General features: G+C 41.0%; 1 pseudogene; it reads left to right on the top strand.

Moving 5' to 3' along the window:
• Nucleotides 13,196-13,824, top strand: Gm18660 (predicted gene, 18660; annotated as a pseudogene).

Here is a 15,723-nt window from a genome sequence, read left to right as displayed (position 1 = left end):
AGACAATTGTCCATGTGTTCTAGCTGCAACCTTGTGAGTAAAGCAATTTACTAGACTTTTAAAACAGGATGTCAGTTAAACTGAGATTTTTTGAGGTACCAAGAGCAATTCAGTGTGATACAAAAACATACACAAATACTCTAGATGAAAATGGGACATTAGTTTCAATACTACTTTCTTTTATTGCATGAAGTCACAATGAAAGGAAATGCAGTTAGCATGTTGGTTAAAGATTGGTACAAAGTAATGCTACTATTGATTTTCCACTAAAGTGTGGTCTCATTCCCCAAAAATCTACCCAGGAGCCTATAGGTAACTCTCAAGTACTGGGTTAAAAATCTCTGCAACACAAAATTCAAAAAGACTTTTTTTTTCCATTTTTTATTAGGTATTTAGCTCATTTACATTTCCAATGCTATACCAAAAGTCCCCCATACCCACCCACCCCCACTCCCCTACCCACCCACTCCCCCTTTTTGGCCCTGGCGTTCCCCTGTACTGGGGCATATAAAGTTTGCGTGTCCAATGGGCCTCTCTTTCCAGTGATGGCCAACTAGGCCATCTTTTGATACATATGCAGCTAGAATCAAGAGCTCCGGGGTACTGGTTAGTTCATAATGTTGTTCCACCTATAGGGTTGCAGATCCCTTTAGCTCCTTGGGTACTTTCTCTAGCTCCTCCATTGGGAGCCCTGTGATCCATCCATTAGCTGACTATGAGCATCCACTTCTGTGTTTGCTAGAGTCAAGAGCTCCGGGGTACTGGCTAGTTCATAATGTTGTTCCACCTATAGGGTTGCAGATCTCTTTGTACTTTCTCTAGCTCCTCCATTGGGAGCCCTGTGATCCATCCATTAGCTGACTGTGAGCATCCACTTCTGTGTTTGCTAGGCCCCGGCATAGTCTCACAAGAGACAGCTACATATGGGTCCTTTCGATAAAATCTTGCTAGTATATGCAATGGTGTCAGCGTTTGGATGCTGATTATGGGGTGGATCCCTGGATATGGCAGTCTCTACATGGTCCATCCTTTCATCTCAGCTCCAAACTTTGTCTTTGTAACTCCTTCCATGGGTGGACACTATGCCCCTCCTTAGAATTGGGAACAAAACACCCTACCCACTTTTAAAAGGTAAAGATTAGAAGCTGTTTCTGTGTAGCCTAATGAAGAACAAGGGTCTGTGTAATAAAAAAATAGACTTTATTTCTATTAGGGTGAGTGTACAGAAGCAAACTGAAGAGTTTCCCTAATCTTTTATGAACCTCAATGTAAGCTAGGTTGGGATTTGTGACATTAGTGCAGAAAAGAATTTCAAGACTTTGACTTTATTAAAGAAATTGTAATATAAGCTTTAACCCTGAGGGCTAGGAGAAAGAACCACTTTGAAAGAAAAAAAATATGTCCAAGTGTCACTGTGGGCTTCTCATGAGAGTGTCAAATCATGAGACAATCCCAAGAGTGGGAATGGATTTCCCAAGGGAGAGTAGGAAGTAATTGTCAGAGGCTTTTGAATTACATCTTAAAAACTTAAGAAACTGGTTCTTAAACATAGAACAATGGAAATTCCCAGAAATCTATGAGGGTAACCCTAGCTAAGACTCCTAGTAATGAGGGACATGGAATCTGAATTGGCCATCTCCTGTAACCAAACAAGACTTCCAATGGAGGGATTGGGACACCAACCCAGCTACAAAACCTTAGATCCACAATTTGTCCTGCCTACAAGATATGCAGTGATAAAAGGTGGAGCAGAATTTGAGGAAAGGGCCAACCAATGACTGGCACAGTTTGAAACCCATGCCATGAGAGGGAGCTCACTGTGACACAATTTTTAAAAAAGATTTATTTATTATTATACACAAGTACACTGTAGCTGTCTTCAGACACACCAGAAGAGGTCATCAGATCTCATTATGGGTGGTTGTGGGTCACCATGTGGTTGCTGGGATTTGAACCCAGGACCTTCAGAAGAGTAGTCAGTGCTCTTACCTGCTGAGACATCTCGCCAGCCCCCAACTGTGACACTATTAATGATATTCTGCTATCCTTGCAGACAGGAGCCTAGCATAACTGTCATCAGAGAGGCTTCACCCAGAAGCTGAGGAAAATGTTGCAGTGACCCACAGCCAAACATTAAGTGGAGCTTGGGGGATCCTGTAGAAGAGTGGGAGGAAGGATTGAAGGTGCCAGATGGGTTAAGGACACCACAAGAACACCTACAGAACCAACTAACCTGGGTCCATGAGGACTCATATAAAATGAACTACCAATCAGAGAGCATACATGGTACAGACCTAGGCCCTCTATACAGTTGTGCAGTGGAGTCTCTATGTGGCACTCCTAAAGCAGGAGCAGCAGCTATCTCTGACTGCATTGCTTGCCTTTGGATACCTTTCCCCTCACTGGGCTTCCTTGTCTTACCTCAATAGAAGTAGATGAACCTAGTCTTCCTGTGTATGGTAATGCCAAGGCTGGTTGATAGTCACTGGAAGTTTCCGCTGTTTTGAGGAGAAGGGGAGGTAGGGTGGATGTGGGCGGGAAGTGGGAGTTAAAGACTGGGAGGAGAAGAGGCAGGGGAGGCTTCCATCAAGATGTTATAGGAAATAAATAACTTAATAAAAAAAAACAAAGCAAAAACAAAAACAAAACAAAACAAAACCCACAAAACCCAAAACAAAACCTCAGAGCTGTTCAAGTGACAGCAGATGCTGGCAAGGATGTGGAATGAGGGGAACGCTCCTCCACTGCTGGTGGGAGTGTAAACTTGTACAATCATTGTGGAAATCAATATGACAGTTTCTCAGAACACTGAAAATAGTTCTACCTCAAGACCCAATGTACCACTCCTGGGCATATACCCAAAGATTTTCCACCATCCCACAAAGACAATTGCTCAACTATGTTTATGACAGCTTTATTTGTAATAGCCAGAAACTGGAAACAAACTAGATGACTTTCAACGGAAGAATGGATAAAGAAAATGTGGTACATCTACACAATGGAATACTATTCAGCTATTATAAACCAAGACATCATGGATTTTGCAGGCAAATGGATGGATCTTGAGAATATCATCCTGAGTGAAGTAACCCAGTCCCAAAAGGACATGCGTGGTATATACTCACTTATAAGTGGATATTAGCCATAAAGTACAGGATTCCTATGCTACACTCCACAAACCCAAAGAAGCTAAACAAGAAGGAAGGCTCAAGCAAGGATGTTTGACCTCACTTGGAAGGGGGAATAAAATAGTCATAAAAGGTAGATAGAGGGAGGGAGCTGGATGGGAGACGGGATGGGAGGGGAGTGGGGGGGGGGTCAGGATAAGGTGTGCGGAGGGACAGGAGAGATGGCCAGATGGCCATGAAAATGAATGGAAATGTGCAACTGATGAGTTGTGGAAAGGTGGGGGACATCTCCAGGATGAGAGAGAGATTAGAATAAAGGAGGTGCGAGAATCATGGGGGGGTGTCCTTTGCTGTGATGCACAACACTGGCAATACGGAACCTGAAGAGGCCACCCCCTATATCCAGGCAGGAACCCCTATGGAGCAACAGGGACACAAACCCATACACAAAACTTTCAACCCCAAATTTATCCTGTCTACAAGAAATGCAGGCACCGGGGAGGAAGCAGAGACTGAGGGAATGGTCAGCCAATAACTGAACCAACTTGAGGCCCATCCCAAAGGCAAGCACCAATCCCTGACTCTATTAGTGATAATCTGTTATGCTTACAGACAGCAATCTAGCATGGTTGTCCACTAAGAGACTCTACCCAGCAGCTGACTCAGACAGATACAGATACCACAAATAAACAGTGACTGGAGCTTGGGGACTCTTATGGAGGGACAGGAGAAAAGGATTGCAGCCTCTAAGGGGAAAGGAACTCCACAGGAAAACCAACAGAATCAACTAACCTGGACCCTTGGGGCTCTGAAAGACTGAACCACCAACCAAAGAACATACACAGGTTGGACCTAGGCCTCCCTGCACATATGTAGCAGATATGCAGCTTGGTCTTCATGTGGGTCCTGAACAACTGGAGTGTGGGCTATCGCAAAAGCTGTTGCCTGTATGTGGGATATGTTCTTCTAGCTGGGCTGCCTTTTCTGGCCTCAGTGGGAGAAGAAGCACCTAGCCCCTCAGAGACTTGATGTGCCAGGATGGGGGCAGGGGGGAGGGATCCTCAAGGGGGCTGCCACCAGCTCAGAGGAGAAAGGGAGGGGGGATGAAGGGAAAGACTGTGGGAGGGGTGACCAGGAAAGGAGCAGTGAGCAGGATGTAAGGTGAATAAGTAATAATAATAATGAGAATAATAGTAATAATAGCCAGAGCTGTTTTTTCCTCCCTTTTTATGAGAATTATAAACTGTATCCAGAGATACCTATGATGGAACTGTAATCTAACATGATTAAAATCAGGAGCTCTTACAGCTGCACAGAGTGTTTAGTGCATTTCCTTTCTCAGGAGGTTGGTTTCTGATGAGGTTCCTAGAAACCTGCAGGTTTAAACATGGAAAAGGGAAAAAGCCTAAAGCGGTCTTAATTGAGATTGCCATTGCTGTGAAGAGATACCATGGTCTCCGCAACTCTTATAGATGAAGGTATTTAACTGGAGCTTGCTAACAGGTTCAGAGGTTGGGCCATTGTCATCATGGCGGGACACATTCTACACACTGGCAGACATGGTGATGGTAAGGTAGCTGAGAGTTCTACATCTGGATTCACAGGAATCAGGAAGAGACAGCGGCACTGGGCCTGGCTTCAGCATTGAAAACCTCAAAGCCCACTCTACTCCCCATGATACCCTTTCTCTCACAAGATGACATCTGCTCCCATATGGCCACGTCTCTTTACAATGACACTCCCTATAGAGACTATTTTCATTCAAACTACCTCATTCTACTCCTTAGCACCATAGGCATGTAGCTGTATCATAAAGCAGAAATGCATTCAGTCCACCTTCAAAAGTCCCCATAGTCTATAACAATCTCAACCCTGTTTAAAAGTTTCAAGTCCAAAGTTTCATGGCAATCCCCTTAACTGTAATCATTTATAAAAATCAAAATGAAAAATCAGATCATATGCTTCCAGACTAGACATTATTACCAAGATATACATTATTACCAAAGGGAGAAAAGGGAGCAAATAAGGAAATACTGGACTAAAGCAAGACTAAAAACCAGGTAGGCAAACGCCAAATTCTGCAACTCCATGTCTAATGTCAAAGTATTTTTCAGATCTCCAACTTGTTTCAGCTTTGTTGACTGCTATACTTGTCTTTCTCTTAGGCTGGGGGCCTAAGAGTTCTGTTAGTGACTCTTCTTGGTAGATATCCCATAGCTCTGGCATTTCCAGTCTTTTGGGGTCCCTAAGCTAATCCAGACTTCATGTTTCATACAGTGAACTCTCTGGGTTCCATTCAGGGACACTTCTGTCACTTTGGTCTCTTTCCCTCATCTCAGAGAGAGAGATTTTATAATTCCTTTCTTCTATCCTTGACTTTAAAGCCAGACCCATACACCTGAAATTCCCAAGTTCTCCTGCTTGCTGGGGCTGGAGCATGACCCCCACATTCATATACATTTTCACCAGCTTTTTATTTTTGATGGATTTCTTCACTGCCTAAGCTCAGCTGTCCTGGAATTTGCTCTGTAGACCAGCCTGGCCTCTGCTTCCAGAGTGTTGGGATTAGAGGCATGTATCAACATAGTCTAGCCCTAACCTTTTTTTCCTCAATTCCTTTTCACAAATTGGAAGCTTGTTTGGGTGAGGTCCTACCCTGAGGTTACCGCACTCTTTACTCCATTTAGCATCAGGCTTTTCTTTAATCGGTCTATGTCTTTAAATATAGGATTTATCTCCTTTGTACTCCCAGGTTCCCCTTTGCTCCTTGAACTGTATGTACATTTTGTATTTTTCCTTACTTAGCCTGCTCCTTTTCATTATAGATTTACATAAGACTGACCACTAATAACCACATGACAAAGTCAACACTAGGCTGTTTTGAAATCTCCTCTGCAAATCCAAAAATTTTAAATTTATCCCCAGGCAGATTTTTTTTTTGGGGGGGGCAGGGCGGGGGACAGGGACAGAAAGCAGCCACATTCAAATTATCCTCAGCACCTCTGTCTTCCATGGTCCTACTAGGATGGCCCATTAATCTCCACTTAAATTGTTAAACTGCTCTTCTGATCCAGCATTCCGAAGTCCACATTCCTCTACACAAGAACATGGTCAGGTCTATCACATTAATAACCTAGACCCTGGTACCAACTTCTGACTTAGTTAAGGTTTTATTGCTGTGAAGAGACATCATGACACAGCAACTTTTCTAAAGGAAGGCATTTACTTGGGGATTGATGAGAGGTTCAGAAGTTTAGTCCACTGTCATTATGGTTCTCATGACAGCACACAGGCAGACATAGTGCTGGAGATTGGTAGGCAGCAGGAAGAGAAAGTGATGCTGGGCCTGGCTTAGTCATTTGAAACCTCTAAGCCCACCTCCAGTGCCACACTTCTAACAAGGCCACACTTACTCCAAGGAGGGCATACTTCTAATAGTGCTACTCCTATGAGTGTATGGGGGCCATTTTCATTCAAACTACCACGCTATCATGCTGGAGTTCCTAGGAACCAGAAGGGACATGGTGATAATGGTTGTCAATCTTAGGGAGGAGTCTGAAAGCCAAAAGTGAAGTTTCTAGTTTCTTGTTTCCCAAGATCAAAAAAAAAAAAAAAGTTTCAAGGTTAAAGTAAGCTACCATGAACAGAGATGCTGTATTAAGGACAGTTATGACTAGTGACCAAAGAAAAAGTATGGTCTCAAAAGCAGTGGGTCGTAGATCTCAAGATCTGCCTCTTCCTATCCCTTTTTAGCAAACGTTAAAAATATAAATTTTATTGTACTTTTCAAATTATAAAAATATAAGCATGTGAAAAAAGATACAGTCCAGTTCATATGAAAGGAGTTCCGGCAATTCACAAGTGATTGAGCACGGGGAAAACAATCCACAAAGGTCCTGTTCTAGTACTTTCAGTTGTATGTATGCAGCGTGAGATTGTTCTGTACAATGGAAAAGGCTATATTTAGACATTCAAAACTTGAGAGAAAACAATTCAAAATAAGAGTAAGCTCCCTCTGGGTAGACCAGCGTATGTACATTTTGATAAGCACTGAAAGAAGGTGTGGTTTGAAAAGCTCTACACTTTCTATTCAGTTCAATGTAATAGTATATTAGAAATATAGTATGCTGTTCTGGGCAAAACTATATTACTAGCTTTAAAACTAAGTGATAATGAATTTATGTAATATCAGAGCATATATTCTTGTAAAAACATAAGAATGCAGGCATAGCTTAAGACCACTTAAAATTGCAAAGACTTAAAATTTAACAACAACAAAAACCCATGATACATTTTTTTTTTCTTTCAGGAGTTAAGGCATAAATTTAATGAGTTCATCATGGACATATTTTCTCAATCTTCTGTTTAAAAAGGCAATGTATGAGGCATGTAACAGAAATGTTTTAATAACCACCTATTTACTCAGTGCCACACAAGTCAGAACATTAGCTTTCTTAATGTTAAACAGCAGCTAATACAGATGACAGTACAGAACACTGTACTGTGTTCTGGAGGGATGGGGATGGGTATCAGGGAGACTTTGAACTTAAGTTTGTATGGAAGACTTAGAAGTTAAGTGTGTCACAGAAAGAAATGGCATGGCTTCCATCTTTTCTGTTAGATCTTGCTGCGAAGTTAGGCATATTACTGACATATACTCCTGCCAGTCCAATGCTCCGCCCTTTCCAGGCCATTCACAGAGTCCTGCCTCCTCCTACATTTGTATGTCCGCTGCACAGAGAATACCGTCACCACACCACACTGGAACTCAGCCACACCCACACTGAATGCCACACCTTCCACTTGCATGCCTAAGGACTCCTGTCATCCTTATCTTAGTTGTCCATATTTAAATGATGCAGAGTTTCCCTTCATTTGTAAATTCTTTAATGATAGACATTGTTATTGCTCAGAGGAAAAACGCTCACAAGTCACCCTCCTTCCTTGTTAAGCTCTGTTTATAGCCAGTCCTCTGGGTCTGGAATAGTCGAACCATCTATATTTGTCTAGAAATCCCCTTGGGAGATTGTGTCAAAATAGTTTCTTATTATCTGGTAACACAAACATAATAAAAATTATTATAGATTCTGATTGCTTGAAGAGTGGGCATGGCCACTGAGTACCAGAGTTTGCTTGTTTGTTTTGCTTTTGCTTTTGTTTTGTTTTTACACCAAATCATAGATACCAGTCTATATGAAAAACATTTCCTGAAGTAAAATCTAAGCAGATAATAACATGTTGTCCTCATTTCTTCCCATAGGACAGGTTTCTGATAACATTTCCATCATCCCTTTTTTTCATAGAGAACTATGGGGCTCTTAGTGCATCTTCTCAGAACAGCAGCTTGGTGACATCCACTAACAGTCTACAATATGCATTCATTTGGTATATTTACTTTGAAAAGTTTATTTTTGGAATATCATCAAGAATGCTCACAATAGTTCAGTTTCCAGAGATTGTCATAAGGCTATGGGTTTGTGTTTTAGTGTTCCCAGCTGGTGAGATTACTCGGGGAGGCTATAGATCCTTTAGAAAGTGGGACCTGGCTAATAACCGTGGGTTACTGCGGGGTGAGTCTTTGAAGGTTTTAGCCAAGGCTCTGGTCCAAGCCTCTTTCTTTACTACCTGCCCCTGTGTGATGAAATAGTCTCTGCCCCACGTTCCCATCACATCACTGGCATGCCTCCCCTGCACAAATAAACAGAATCATCTACAGCTCTGAACAAGACTGTGTCCTTTCTTCTGTAAACTCTTCCTGTAGAGTATATTTTAGCACCAAGACAAATCTGATGTTGTCTGATAGCAAAGAACTATTTTGATTAAATAGAACCAGAATAGGGTTATCAAAAGTCAGAATAAATAATATAGACCACACAGCCATTAAAAAGTTCCAAAACAGGGGTTGTAGAGATTTCTCAGTGGATAAGAGCAGTGGCTGTTTTTTTCCTAAAGGACCCAGGTTCGATTCTCAGCACCCACATGGCACTGTCTATAACTTCAGTTCCAAGGAATCTGACATCTTCACACAAACATAAATGCAGGCGCAGACACCAATGCACATAAAACAAAAATATATCATCTTTTAAAAGTTTTAAAACAGAAAGTTGGTTCTATATTTATATTTCTATGTGCACAGATATTGAATATGTTAAATGATTTTAATCAACTTTCTGATCATATTTTTTGTCTTGATTTATTTGAGTTACACACTCTTTCTGAAGTTCTACAAGAAATACACATTGCTTTTAGGAAGAAATTAAAACAAGGCTAGAAAGACACATATTAAAATCATTCAGGAACCCATCTACAATCCTTAAAGCAAACTCTTTAAGTACATGAGACAACCATTGTCCTTATATTTAGTCAGAGAAGTCATGCCAAAGGAGTTGCTGGGAGATAATTATACCTGCAAATAGGTGGAAAGTAGCCAGGCAAAGCTGGCTGAGTTGCTAGACTAAATAGATCAGGAAAGTCCTAATTCCTATACAGTGTTTGGAAAACATAGGCATATAATTTCTGCTTTGCCTAGTAAATTTTCATTCTTCTTTCAGGTATCTATATATCTTATTTTAAAAAATAAAATTGATGGCACACCCTCACTTTGAGCATTGTTTTTTTAATCAGAGCACTTTGCGACACCGCCTCCTATTCTTTGTTTCTATTTTCTGAAGTCAGAGAGTGATTAATATTTGTAGACGTTGGCCCAAGCTAGTCTGTGGGAATGATTCAGTGTGCCTTCACAAAAAGAAAAGTTGGCTCATGGACCCTATAATTTTAATAATAATTAAAAATTATTTCTTTTTCTCCTTTAAGAGTAAGTGTGTGTGTGTGCGCTTTAGGGTAGAGTCTGGAGTTTTATAAATTAAATAGTACTATTTATAAATAAAGATAATTAAACTTTTTTCTCTTTAATCTGTATTCAAATTTTAATTTAATTAATTTTTAGATCTTTTTAATTTTATGTGTATGAGTGTTTTGTCCTCATATATGTACAACACATGTTTGCTGGTGCCAGCAGTGGCCAAAAGATAGTGTTGAATATCCTGAAACTGAGTTATAGATGGCAGGGAGCCACTATGTGGGTGATAGGAGGTCAACTCAGATCCTCTGAGCAGCAAATGCTGCTAACTGCGGAGCTCTCTCTCCAGCACTAAGTTGGAATGCTCAAAAGGTAACTCTGTTTTGGAATAAGTTATATTCAACTCAATTTATCTTAATATGTTCTGAGAAGGAATTGAATTTGAAAATTGAGATACAGTAGAGGACAAAGCAAAAAAAAAATTAAAAAACAAAACAAAACTAATGAACTCATGTTGAATAGGGGTGACTTAAGTGAACTCCTTGTCTTGTCTGTGGTCTTACAACGAAAGTTCTCAGCTTTTTATCACTGAAATTGCCTAATTTTTTGAGAGTATTTAATCATGAAAAGACATAGAATGTTGTCAAGTCAAATGTCTTGTTGAGTCTCTTGGGATAATAGTGTGATTTCATCCTTCATTTGTTTCTGTGGTCCCTTCCTTCTGAAATTTAGAGTTTGCTAGGTTTTATTTTGTTGCTGATTAAATTAAATTAAATTTAAAGTTATGATACTGAATATTTGAGGTTATGTCATTTTCAAACAATATATATTTTAGTAGACGATCTTACCAATTTAGTTTCTTTTCTGTTTCTATGACAAAGAGAAGGAAACATATTTTAAAACGTGTTTAATTGGGTTTATGAATTTAGAGGGTTAGAGTCCATGATGGTAGAGTAAGGGCTTGGTGGCAGGAATAGCTGGGAGCTTACATTTTGATCAGCAAGAAGGAGGCAGAGAGGGCTCACTGGGGATGGCAGGAGGTTTTTGAAACCTTAAGCCTACCCACAGTGACACACCTCCTTCAACAATGCCAGCCTTCCTAATCCTTCCTAAATAGCAACTAATTGGGGGACCAAGTATTCAGATGCCCAGGACTTATGGGGTGTCTCATTCAAACCACTACACCGTCTCTTCACTTCCCCATTCCTCTTTTTCCTCATCTCCTCAATATCATTCTCTGACCCAGGTTCTTTTGTTCTTTCAAGTCATGTATCCCTTTGCCCTCCACTCCCCATTCTCCAGAATTTTAAAAAACTCTTTCTTGGACTCCTCTCTAGTTTTAAGCTTATTCACATTTACACCCACTCTCACACACATGCATACACATATCACAAGCTGGAATCTGTATATGGGACAGCACATGCAGGTTTCATATTCCTGAGTTTGGGTCACTTCACTTCCCAGATCTACTCAATTTTCCTTGAAATTTTATAAATTCATTTTTTTTCTTTAGAGCTGAATAAAATTCCACTATTATGTTCCTGTACAACATTTTTATTTATCCATTCATCTGCTGGTAGGCATCTAGGCTGGTCCATTTCCTTGCTAGTGTCAACAGTTAGAACAGCCATGGGCATGGATGAGGAAAGACATTTGCTATGGGAAATTCTGTTCTCTGAGTATATGCCTAGGAGCTGTAGAGAGAGGCATGTGGCAATTCTATTTTCTAATTTGTAAGTAACCCCCACATTGATTTCCAGAGTGGCAGTACCAGTTTACACTTTTCCCAGCTGTGAATGGGAAATGGCTCCTTTCTCCCTATTTCCTCATATCTTCACCAGCCTTTGTCATTTGTTGCCTTGGTGACAGATATTCCAGGTATTGTTTAAACCAAGTTCTACCCTGCTGATTTTGTTTCAATAGCCAGGATTGCAAAGCTGGCCACATCTCATTTGTTTGTCTGTTTGTTTGTTTTACTTATTCACTTTACATCCCCCTCGCTGCCCCCCTCCCTGTCACCATCTCCCACAATCCTTTCCCTCACCGTCCCCTCCCCCACACCACCCTGGCACATCAAGTCTCTGTGAGGTTAGGCGCATCCTCTCCCACTGAGGCCAGACAAGGTAGCCCAGCTAGAAGAACATATCCCACATACAGCAACAGCTCTTGTGATAGCCCCTGTTCCAGTTGTTCAGGACCCACATGAAGACCAAGCTGCACATCTACTACACGTGTGAGAAGGTCAAGGTTTAGTCTTTGGTTGGTGATTCAGTCTCTGAGAGCCCCAAGAGTCTAGGTTAGTTGACTCTGTTGGTCTTCCTGTGGAGTTTCTATCCCTTTCAAGGCCCACAATCCTTCCTCCTATTCTTCCATAAGAGTCCCCAAGCTCCATCCACTGTTTACCTGTGGGTATCTGCATCTGTTTCAGTCAGCTGCTGGGTGGAACCTCTCAGAGGAAAGTTGTGCTAGGCTCCTGTCTGCAAGCATAACAGAGTATCTTTTATAGTGTCAGGGTGATTTCCCATGAAATGGGTCTCAAGTCCAGTTGAGTATTGGTTGGCTCAGGCTCTGCTTCACCCCTGTCCCTGGATTTCTTGTAGACAGGATAAATTTTGTCATAAAAACATCATCCATCATTGTGGAGAGCCGGTATGTGCTGCGAGCAATCGCATGCGTGCTGCCAGTAATCTCTGAGGAGAGCCGTGTGTGCCGCGAGCCTCCACTGTGCCTAACTAGTAAACAAGTCCTGTACGCAGGTGCAAGAGTGAATTCACTCCTAGTCACTCCCATTCTCGGGGTGTAATAGTGGGGTGATGGGCAAGCAACGAATCGGGAGCTGTCACGCCATATCAGGTGCTGAAACGTCACGCTGCGGGTTATAAAAGCAGCGCCATTTTCCCAGTTCGGGATCTTCCTGAGAAACAAGCAATAAAGCTCTTGCCGCGGAAGATTCTGGTTTGTTGCGTCTTTCTTGCCGGTCGAGCGGGACGCAATACATCATAATAAAGTAGGCTTCATCTCAGGGATGCAGGAATGGTTGAAAATCCATCCTTGTAATCACCATATAAACAAACTGAAAGAAAAGAAAATCACATGATCAACTCATTAGATGCTGAAAAAGCCTTTAGCAGAATCTAGCAACCCTTCATGTTAAAAGTATTAGAGAAACAGAGATACAGGCACATAATTAATCACAATCATTCCTTATTTTGGTCTCTAGCTCCATCAGTGTAATTCTGCTATCATGTTCAAGTGTGCTTGGTGAAACCAAGGCTCTGTCCTGAATAAGATGATTGAAGGTACTCAAGGACTTAGTAACAAAGCCAGCTGGAATATTGCCTTGGTTGTTGTGAACCTGCAGACTACAGATTTATCTCATGTCTCCTTGTAGCTCACCCTGTGCTCTAAATGCCTTGACATATATGGCTATAAATGCAATCTGGCTATAGGGGGGAATTTCACCACCAAGTCCAAAATATTAAAATTTGCTGGCACAGAGATCTCATTACATTAAGGGCTGAATAACAAGGTACCTTGATACTAGTATTTCAAACACAAAATCAAGAAAAAGTTTCAGACTGGAATGTAGTTAAATGGATTCAGAAGTTGAACAATTTGGGATACAGGAGTACAGCTATATAGTAAAGATGCTGTATAGTGACATGCACATATAGCTGAGGCCTTGGTCACCCTGGAGATACTGTTATAATATTCTGTGCAAAAGAAGGGGTGAAATTATCTGCAACTAAAAACATTAAGTTTTCACAAATAAGTAATATTGATAAAGAGGTAGAAATTATTACCCTGGACATGAAGGACCCAGTTCAGCTAACTTTTGAACTGATTTTTTTTTTTAAAAAAATCATTCCATTGTATCATATAGTAACACTTAGAATTGGGGTAAACTGTGTGAAGCTGTGTCTCTGTCATTCCTCATCCACCTAATTCATTCTCTGGTTGGCTTTAATAAAGATCTAATGGTTAATCAGCTGGGAAGGAAATGGAAGGTAGGACTTCTTGGGAGGAAGAAAGGAACACTGTGAAGGAGAATAAGAAAGGCCCTTTTGGTAGGAGAGATGAGAGGAGACAGATATGGTTATGGGCCTGGAAGGCATAGGTAGACATGGGATGGGACAAGGTGGTCTGGTTAACTTAGATAAGCTAGTTGAGAATCTGACCAGCTAAGGCCTAAGCTTTGAACTATTAAAAGGTTTCTGTGTGGTTATTTGGGGAGCTTGCTGGTTAAGGAGTAACTGCTGCCATATTAATTTCCACCTAATTAATATATATCATTGAAAAACTTAGTATGTTTGCTGATGTAACTCTTATTGTAAATTATAAAATATGGCGGACACAGGAAATATAAATTGCTGTTTAGCCCCCAAGTTCAATGATGAAGGATCTTAGGCATTGACAGAACCTGAGAAAATGGGGCTTTTAAGGTAGCAGCATGTTCTGAAATCTTTTATATCACCATGAGAATATAGATACTGTTTGTAAGTAACCAATTTAATTTGCGTACCCTGGTGCAAATTACTATTTGAGCATTTAAAAAATATTTCCTGGATATTTGAGTGTGTTTTCTTTTGGAAAGTGCCAGCTGATTTTATCAGTCCACTTGTTATTTTGTTGTTGGGTATGTGATAAGTTAGATTAGCTGAGAAAACCAAACATACATAGGCTAGAAAGCTCCCTTTTAAACTTACTTTTGTTAAATCCCAATGTTTTTTAGATGTTGTGATTTAATGTTTGTCTCAAGCTTTCCATCTTGCTTTCTTATTAGACCTATTGGTTACTCAGGAATGTATCATTTAACTTCCTCATCTCAGTATTTCCAGTGGTCAACAGGGGGCAACATGTGGGTAGAAGCATTTCCAGTGGTTAACAGGGGCAACCTGTGGGTAGAAGCAGTTGTGTGCACAGAGACAGGAGGTACATGCAGACTGAGCTGCTCAGTTTTGCTCTGAACTTGAAGCAGTTGAAAAAACAAGTTTCAACATTTTTTTTTTTTCAAGACAGGGTTTCTCTGTGTAGCCCTGGCTGTCCTGGAACTCACTTTGTAGATCAGGCTGGCCTCGAACTCAGAAATCTGCCTGCCTCTGTCTCTCAAGTGCTGGAATTTCGAGGCCAGCCTCGTCTACAAAGTGAGTTCCAGGACAGCCAGGGCTACAAAGAGAAATCCTGTCTCGAAAAACAACAACAACAACAACAACACAAAAAAGGAAAAAAAAAAAAAGAAAAAGAAAAAGGAAAAAAAAAAGGAAAAGAAAGAACAAGTTTCTACTCTATCCAAGCAATTGCCAAGGCTGAGAATTATTCTCTACTTCTGTACAGTGTCACCCTTACAAACCGTGATTCTTGGACTCAGATGACATCACCAACTAACTTGCAATGGATGGCAGGTCACAGTTATCAATCAAAAACACCAAGCATTTTAAAAGGTATTTGGGTTGATCTGACCAGCTCTTTTCTTTTTCTTTTTTTTTTATTTCATTTTTTTATTAGATTTTTTTTCATTTACACTTCAAATGCTATCCTGAAAGTCCCCTATACCCTCCCCCTGCCCTGCTCCCCAACCCACCCACTCCCATTTCCTGGCACTGGCATTCCCCTGTACTGGAGCATATGATCTTCGCAAGACCAAGGGCCTCTCCTCCCATTGATGGCTGACTAGGCCATCCTCTGCTACATATGCAACTAGAGACACAGTTCTGGGGGGTACTGTTAGTTCATATTGTTGATCCCTCATAGGGTTGCCGACCCCTTTAGCTCCTTGGGTATTTTCTCTAGCTCCTT

The sequence above is a fragment of the Mus musculus genome, chromosome 3, assembly GCF_000001635.26.
Source record: "Mus musculus strain C57BL/6J chromosome 3, GRCm38.p6 C57BL/6J".
NCBI classification, from domain to species: Eukaryota; Metazoa; Chordata; class Mammalia; order Rodentia; family Muridae; genus Mus; species Mus musculus.
Note: the sequence above shows the minus strand (reverse complement) of the source record. Positions and strands in the feature narration are given on the sequence as shown.